Source organism: Capsicum annuum, chromosome 8 (assembly GCF_002878395.1).
Source record: "Capsicum annuum cultivar UCD-10X-F1 chromosome 8, UCD10Xv1.1, whole genome shotgun sequence".
In the NCBI taxonomy this organism is placed as follows: domain Eukaryota; kingdom Viridiplantae; phylum Streptophyta; class Magnoliopsida; order Solanales; family Solanaceae; genus Capsicum; species Capsicum annuum.
Window position 1 is genome coordinate 108,919,801 of NC_061118.1, and position 9,271 is coordinate 108,929,071.

Here is a 9,271-nt window from a genome sequence, read left to right on the forward strand (position 1 = left end):
TCTTGAAGTCTAGTGAAGCCTTGTGCGGATCTTTTGATTTACTAGCACCTTGTTAACTTGCTGGTTCTTGTTGAAAACTTCATCATCTTGTTCTAAAAATGTGATTCTTAAAGCCTAGTGAAGTTGTGTGTGGCCTATTTCGATTCACTAGCACTTGTTCAACTTGTTGTTTTTGGTGTTAGATTGTTCATCTTGTTGTTCTTGCCGGATTCTTGTATTGTGGACTTGATATTGTATCAATTATTATCAAATCAAGGATGGTTGTGTTCCTATACTACCAATCTTGGGCTCTCTTGGACAAAAATTCAAAAAAAAATTGTTGAAATCTGAAAATTCCAGAAAAAAAAAAAAGAGAAATCTGTCCATCTTGTTGTCTTGGCCAAGATTGGTGTTTGTGTATTTAGATCTAGGTGTTATTTTACTTGTTTAGTGTGTTTCTAGTGTTGGTTTCTTTCTCACCAACACTAAAAGCGTCTAGATCTAAAGTTGAGCTTATAATATTGACCATTGTCGTGGCAACTTGAAGTGGGCCGTAGGTTGTACCTTGTTGATGACAATTGGTGGTTTTGTGTTGTGTTCTTGAAGAAGTTGATACTTTGTTCTTGAAGGTTGTTGTGGTGTTCATCTTGTTCTTCATCTATTCTTACAACTTATCCAAAAGGTTGTAAGACAAAAGTTATAAAGTTGTTGGTGAGAAGACTTGCACACATCACTTCCTAGACTTGACAACCACTTTTTCTTAAATCAAGGGACCTTGTTTTGTGGGATTAGTATAGTCAAATCTCAGCTTTTTGAGTTTAAAAAGTTAAAAAAGTGTACAATACTTTTACTTTCCCTCCAAAACCAATTGTCATCCATTACAAGTTGTGTGAATATTTAAATTTTAGATTTGTGACAAAAACATTGTTGTGTGGGACCAAGACCAATTACATGCTGCCACATCACCATTGCTACTGCCACATCACTAATAAGCTCAAATTTAGATATTTTCTAGTTTCTAATTGTTGATTCTTGGTTTCCTTACTTGGTTCTAGAACTAATTAACAAACTAGTACATTCCTACTAGGTTGTCAATTAGTCCTTTGAATCTGTTTGTTCGTGTCAACGATCACTTGGGTGCTTTTATCTTTTGAATACGTTGCTAATTCTTGGTTCTAGTCCAACAAGAATTCTTTGAGTTTTAAAAAATGAATCCACTCCGGATAAGAGCTTACTCATACCTTAAGGATTCACGGGTTACTAGCCAATCTACAACACTTGTGGAACTAAAGTGTGAGGTGATCTAAAGAGTGTAAGTGAGGAGAGGATTTTTTTCACTAACTTGTTTGCTGATAATACCTTGACAATGGAGGGTACTATGTCCCAAAATATGGATATGCTCTTGACACTATGAGGGCCACTCTTGAGGCCGTTACCCGAACACTTGAAAGGTTGAATACGGAAGTTGGAGCTGTGAGAGGGGATTTGACAACAATAAAGAGAGATGTGTCGGCTATTAGTGGGAGATTAGAACAAGTGGAGAGTCAAAGGAACTCTCGCCCTTCTACTCCTCTACATGTTTCTTCAAGTAGGCATGATAGAACTTCATCCGCAACCATCACTCCCAAAATAATGCACCAAATGCTAAATCCACCCCAAGCCCCACTAAATGCCGCAAGCCAAACCACTCCTTTCCCTTCAAACCATGACTCCACTAGACCAATACATTTCCAAACTCCTCAAGTTCCAAAAGAGGGACTTGGACGACAAGTACCTCTGCTAAATCCGAACCCTCCCTTCTAAGCTCCATTAAACTAAAGACCACCACCTCCACAAAATCTAATTCCTTCAAATCAAGTTTAAAATATCCAAAACCGTCCAGCCCACTTTGAGGAATATGGTAGAGAGGGATACGAAGGATATGGACCCTTTGAGGATGATTACATGAGGGAGGAGGAAATGCGAGGGGGTCATGGAGATCAAAGGAGATATTGAGGGTATGGTGAAAGGAAAAACCAACACCAAGAGAGAGATGTAGGAATCAACACCATCAAGTTGAGCCTACCAATTTTTAAAGGTGAAAGTGACCCCAAGGTCTACTTAGCTCGGCAATCAGCTTGTGACAAAGTTTTCCAGGTTAATGATATCTTAGAAGAAAAGAAAAGCTTTTATGCCATAGCTCATTTTGAGGGTTATGCTAACACTTGGTGGGAGTACGTCAAGTGGTTTGGTAATGAATTAGTTGATGGGCAGCCACCACCTTGGTTTCGGTTGAGGTACTTGATGAGACAATGGTATCTTCCCAAGAGTTATCGCCATGAGTTGCTTGCTAGGTTGTACAACTTCCATCAAGGTAACAAAAGTGTGATGGCGTATTATGATGAGTTTTAACAACTCATGTTGAAACTTCATCATTGTGGGGAACAAATCAGTCATGACATCATCCGGTTCAAGTGTGGGTTAAACAAAGAGATCTCCACTCATTTAACACTTCACAAGTTTGATACCGTTGAAGGTATTATTCAAATGGCTCTTGAGATTGAAAAGGAACTTAAAGAGAGGTCGTCGTTCAAGGCAAGAGGACAACCCACCTCGGGTTGGCCTAGAAGCAAGGAGATGGCTAAATACTCTTCGGGTTGGCCAAAAAACAAGGACCAAACCTGGTCTACAAGGCTGCCCGAGCCTAAAATAGTCCAAAAAATTCCTCCAAAGCAAGAAGTTCATAAGTATCCTAACCCAAAGGGATTCCAATGTTTTAAGTGACAAGGTTGGGGACATAAAGCCAATGAATATCCAAACCGATGCAATGTGATTCTATAGGAAGGGAGATTGTATTACCTTGGTGAAAAGGTGGGGCTTGAAAAAGAAAAGGATGAGACCGAGCCTCAAGATGGAGAGGAACCCGAGAATGGACCACATGATGATGATGATAATGATGTTGGTGAAGATTTTATCCGCAAGAAGAGAAGTGTGTGGTTCCAAACTTTGTAGTTAGGCGCATCAAAATTATTAAGGCAATAAATGACCAAGTCAAAGGGAAAATCTATTCCATACTAAATGTCTCGTAAAGGGTAGTATGTGCACTTTGGTGATCGATAGTGGTAGTTGTACAAATGTTGTTAGTGTTGCTATTGTAAACTTTTTGAAGTTGCCAACTATGCCTCACACTAGTACTTACAAGTTGCAATGGTTGAATAAATGTGGTGAATTAAAGGTCACAAGGCAATGTGTGATATGGTTTAAGGTGGGAAACTACCACGATGAAGTACTTTGTGACGTGATACCAATGCAAGTGTGTCACTTGTTGTTAGGTAGACCTTGGCCATATGATAGGTCTACCAAACACAATGGGAGGTCCAATTGATATACACTTAAGAAGGATGGCTGAAAGGTCACACTTCATCCTCTTTTGCCTTCCCAAGTAAATGAGTGGCATCAAAAGATGAGAGAATTAAAGGAAAAGGGAAAAAAATTTGAAAAGAAAGAAAAAAAAAAGGGGAACCCGTAGGTTGGACAGTAGGGGTATCCGAGGCTGCCTCAATATCAAAGGGGAAGGAAAACATGGTGATGTAGGTTAGAAAGAAGGAACTCTTCGTGGATCATGATGAGGACACACCTATGTTACTTTTGGCTCATTGTTTTAACACTAACCTCACGAATTCTTCCATTTCTCCTTTGATTTCTTGTGTGTTTGATACGAGTAAAATGGCCACCTTAGCTTTTGATGACATCTTTGAAGGCCAAAATGTAAAGGTTCAAGACTTGGTCACCCCAAGAGAACAAGGATACGCAAGGAAGGATCATTTTGAGCATGACTTAAAGCAATCTCGTGTGTGGAAGGTTGCTTGGTTGTTTACATTGATGCTAACCCGAGAACCACAAGCCTTGAAGTATGAACCACACTCGGTTTTTGAGAGCATTGAAAAGGCGCCATTCATTCAACTTATAACATACCTTGGCTGCCCCTTCATCAAAGGTATTTTATAAATTACATATGGTGTATTTACACACCATGGCAGCCCCTCTCATTAAAGGCAAAGTGGTCTTTTTATCTTCATTTGTAATATATTATAAATAGGCCCTTTAGTCTTATTTTCACTAGTTTTGAATGATGAAAGATTGAAACACTTGAAAATCCTCTTTCTTGAGAGTAGACCACCTTAGTATAGTCTTAGTTAGGACTTGGAAAAGTCATCCTTAGTATAGGGCTTGGAAAAGCCAATATTGTTCTTTGCTTGGAAACGGTGGATCTTGAGGTGAGTCGATTACCTTGGAGGTCACCATAAGAGTGTGGTTTTGATTGTTACATTCATTAGGGGTTAGTGTTGAAATACACTTGGTTCTTAATCTTGTAATAATCTTGGTCTCACTATCTATCTTTATTTTCTATGCAATTTCCCTTGTGTTTGTGTTGAATCTGTGTCTTGTTTCATCTTGTGTCATTGTTATCATCTTCATCTCCTCTCTTTAGTTATAATTTCAGTTTCTAGCTTTGTTTTTTGTATCATTTGGTATCAGAGCATGGCTTGATCTTGTTCCTACAAGATCAATTTTGGGCTTGCTTGTTAGAAAATTAAAAAAAAAAAGTGTTAAAAACTGAAAATTCTAGAAAAATAGCAATCTGTCCGGGTTTGTGTTCTTGGCCAAAATTGTGTTCTTGTTGTGTCTTGGCTGAGATTTGTTTGTTGTGTGACTAGATCCAGTAGTGTTCTTGTTTGTTTTGTTGTTTCTAGTGTTGGTTTTCTTGTCCACTAACACTTTTGAGTGTAGATCTAAACTTGAGCTTGAACTTGTTGAATGTTGTTGTTGTGAACATAAGCTTGGCCGATTGTTGTTGACCATTCTTATGGTGGACTGTTTTGGCCGTGTGGTTTATCCTTGATGTTCTAAACTTGACCACGTGATATTGTTGTTACTTGGTGGCTTGAGAACCATTTTGTTGAAGTTGTAGTTGTCTTGGCCAAGTGTTGCAATATTGTTATTGTGGATTGGAGTTGGCCGTTGGAATTTTTGTTGTTCTTGAAGATTGTTGTTATTGTTCTTGGTGTGGTTGTTGTTGTTCTTGAAGTTCTTCACCTTCCTTCATATATTTTAAGAACATAAAGTGAATGTTAGATCCTAAAAGGTGAAGGATTGGTGTATGTACTTGTTAGTCTTGAAAGACCCCCAACCACCAAAAGACTTTATATCACTTCTCAACCACTTTTTCATAATTTAAGGACCCATGTTTTAAGGAGAAATACAAAAAAAAGTCAAGTCTTTGAAATTGAAAATGGCCCCAAGACTTATTTTCCCTTCTAAAACAAATTCCACCAATCCAAATTAATTTTTTGACCAAGACTTGAACATTTGAGAATAACCACTTCATAAAACCGAACCAATACGTGGCTACCACGTCATCACTACTACTGTTCATGCAATATTTTTGCGCTTTTTAGATTCTTAGTTTCATCTTATTGTTTAATTAGTTTCATGTCATGATTCTAGAATTAATTAACAACTAGTAATCACCTACTTAGTTATAGATTAATAATTGAATTTGTTTCTTCGTGTCTTCATTATTTGAGTGCTTTTCTCATTTTTAACTCGTAGTAACTTCTTTGTTCCAAGTTCGTAAGTAAATTTTATTTTGTTTCTTGAGTCAATTAAGCAAGAATCTATTTCGGCCGCCAAATAGAATTGACATCTTATTGACTACCGGAGTATAAGCAACTTTCAATATTTGCCGCTCCAATTGTGAGGATCACAAAAGTGAGTGAATAAGAGTGTTGGAGAGAAGCTTTTACTACTAATCTTGTTTGTTCATTTTATAGGTTCAAAAGGTGATATAAGGGGAATATTTCTTCGATAGCCGGGGATTATTGTGACTACAACATGGGAGACTATAGTTGTAGTGAGGGATTTTATGGCTACGAAGTTGAGGGAGATTACGAAGGCTATGAAAATAGCCATGATCAAAACCTGGGCAGATTTGAAAGTTACTGTTTTGAGGGAGAAAATGAGGTGAATAGAATACCTAGTGCTTGTGGTGACTTTGGAGATGATATAGGACCTCGTGATGGATCATATGATAACGTTGGGGCATGTGAGGAGTCTTATAATTCTCACTCCGAACCTAGATTTAGTGTTAGGTTTCCCTTTCATTCGAAAAACTTATGAGACATATGATGAGAGTACACGTAGGGAGTGTGAATATTCATATTTTCAACCTTATAGTACTTCTTATCAAGGTTGATATAGTGTGAATGGTTATACTAGCTATAGTGGAGGTTGTCAAATGAGAAGAAGAGGGTATTCATCTCCAAGACCAAGGGGTACTTGTATGCCTTACAATATTGATCCAAGAAGGAGTGTACACTCCAGAAAGGTGACCATTTGTGGGATACCGCGCTGCCTTGTTGTGTTAAATGATAGGTACTATAGAAACTACATCATTCCATCCATGGTTGACTACTTGGGGTTGTTTTGTGATCCTTTACTTGTTCCATACTTCTTGGACGGGTTCAAGGTTACCAAGAGAGTAAAAGTTATCTTCTCCCAATATGAATACCATGAGAAGGTGTGGCGCAATATTCTTCCCTTGGCCTATGGTCATGTATACTTAGGCGCTGATTGGTCTGCACAACATCAAGTTCCTAACATGATAAATTGGCCTAATGTTGTAAGAGACCAATGTGGAAATTGCCTCATGACTTACTTGCCACCCAAGCCGCGAAAAGAAATACCTACCTACTGTAATCTAAATAATTATGAGAGACAAAAGATTGAGAGGAGTAAGGGAGTGCACGATGGTAATTCGAGAGTGAAAAAAGAAGAGGTTTTGTGGAGCCAAGTAAGGGGATTACCACCAAACTGTGCTAACATTGGTTGTCCTTCTATTTCTAAGGACATTTGTATAGGTACCAACATGGCAAGCGAAGAAGAATAATGCCAAAAGAAAGTTGCTGCCCAAACTTTTGGAGGACCTTCACACCATGACAAAGAAGAATCTACTCAAGGACTTCAAGGTAAAATGGCTAACTCTTACACTTTTGTACATGTGAATGATAATTGTGTGGCTAGTGGCCCATTGAGTGAGAGTTGTAGCTTGCCTATATGTGAGTCTATAGTTTCTTTTCCACTTAATGTTGATGTACATATTGCGAGTGTGGATACACTAGTTGATCCTATTGATGATCAAATCGACTCTTCTTGTAAGATTGATTTATGTCCACCTAGTGTTGAAACCATTATGTTGAATGAAAATACACTATCTTCTGAAATTTGTGTTGATCAACTTATGTGTGAAAATTACTCACCACTTGAGGATGTGTATAATGTAATTAATCAACCTCAAGTGTGCGATGATATTGAAAATGTTAATCAAAGGAATAGGAGTGAACTCGAGAGCTATTCTTGGGATAATCTTGCACTTAAAATCTCTTTGAAACTTGGTATCGATCTTTTAGAGAGTGATGAACGTGTTTGTTCCAAATCTACCTTTGAAATAGATCATGCTCTCTTTAGGTATAATGTCTTGTTTGAAGATGATATAACCACTCCTAATGAACCTAGTGGTGAAAATAATGGTATAGCTTGCCTTAGAAGCTATAGCCGATATGCTAACCTACTATGGTGTGAGAACATTTCTACTAAAGATGGAAATCACTTCTTGGAAGATGAAAGTACTCTTAAGGGTAATGGATGTGTAGTCTTGGAAACTACTTCTCCTTCTACTTTGTGTGATTTTATTATTGAGAGTACTCATGGTGATGATTGTGAAACTAGTAGTGAGTACACACATGAGGGCACCTTAGTAGAAGTTTACTTTAGTGATACCTTTCTAGACTCTCTCTTTGCTTTGGATAATATGTATGTTATTGTAGAGAGTACGCCATTTAGTTTGGGTAGAGACCACGGGAAAGGGGAGTGTTGTCTAGACCCGTGTCTATGGCCACTCTTCCCGTTTGATCATGGTGCCAAATATAGATTTTATGATGATGGGCCACCCAACTTGTTGCTTGGTTTACATGAAAAGCAAAGTATCACTTTTGGTAAATTCCATAACCTTATCCTTGGTTATATTCTGAATATGTGCAACCTTGGAATGTTGAGGTGATTTGTCGTGCTAACCCTAACCCTCATTCCATGAGGAGTTTGTATTTCTGTGTCCTTTCTTTGGTTTTGTAAGGTTTGGATTCGAGGTTGAATCCTTTTCAAGATGGGGAGAATGATACGAGTCAAATGGCCACCTTAGCTTTTGATGACATCTTTGAAGCCCAACACATAAAGGTTCAAGACTTGGTTACCCTAAGAGAACAAGGATACTCAAGGAAGGATCATTTTGAGCATGACTTAAAGCAATCTCATGTGTGAAAGGTTTCTTGGTTGCTTACATTGATGCTAACCCGAGAACCACAAGCCTTGAAGTATGAACCATACTCGGTTTTTGAGAGCATTGAAAAGGCGCCATTCATTCAACTTATAACATACCTTGGCTGCCCCTTTATTAAGGGTATTTTATACATTACATATGGTGTATTTACACACCATGGCATCCTCTCTCATTAAGGGCAAAGTGTTCTATTTATCTTCATTTTTAATATATTATAAATAGGCCCTTTAGTCTTATTTTCACTAGTTTTGAATGATGAAAAATTGAAACACTTAAAAATCCTCTCTCTTGAGAGTAGACCACCTTAGTATATGTAACATCCCGTATTTTGCTTGTACTTGTTCTAATTATATGGAACTTGGTATAGACTTTTGATATATATAACGTATGAGAATTGTTATGCAAGTATTAATGATATAGATGGAATTATAGATGCTGCCCGTACAGTTTAATGTGATGCAACTAAGTTAACGTTAAGATAACTATTTAAACTTGGAATCATAAGCTAGTATTTGAATCTAAAGTTTAAAGTGACCAAGTGTGTATAATTTTAAGGTTAGATTAAAGGGATTAGGAGATGAAAATTGAGCAAAATATTGAGGTGCTTGCTTGACTTATTTAAGCTAGTAGGTAAGTCAACTACTTAAGTTGGTTGGACCAAATTAATGGACCCGTGGCTATGGATTAGATTTGGGTCTATGCTAAGATACTCATTTGGGCCAAATTGAACAAAAGAGAAAGAAAATGGATAAGTGGCCCAACACACCAATCTGCCAAAGCCCAAATATAATTGAGCCCAACAAGAAATTAAGCAAGGAGCTACATCACCTACTTTGAAGTTTCAGCTGCTTGGACCCTTAAGTAGGTGCATCACCTACTTGGACCAATTTGACCAATTTTATGGTCAAAAATGCAGCT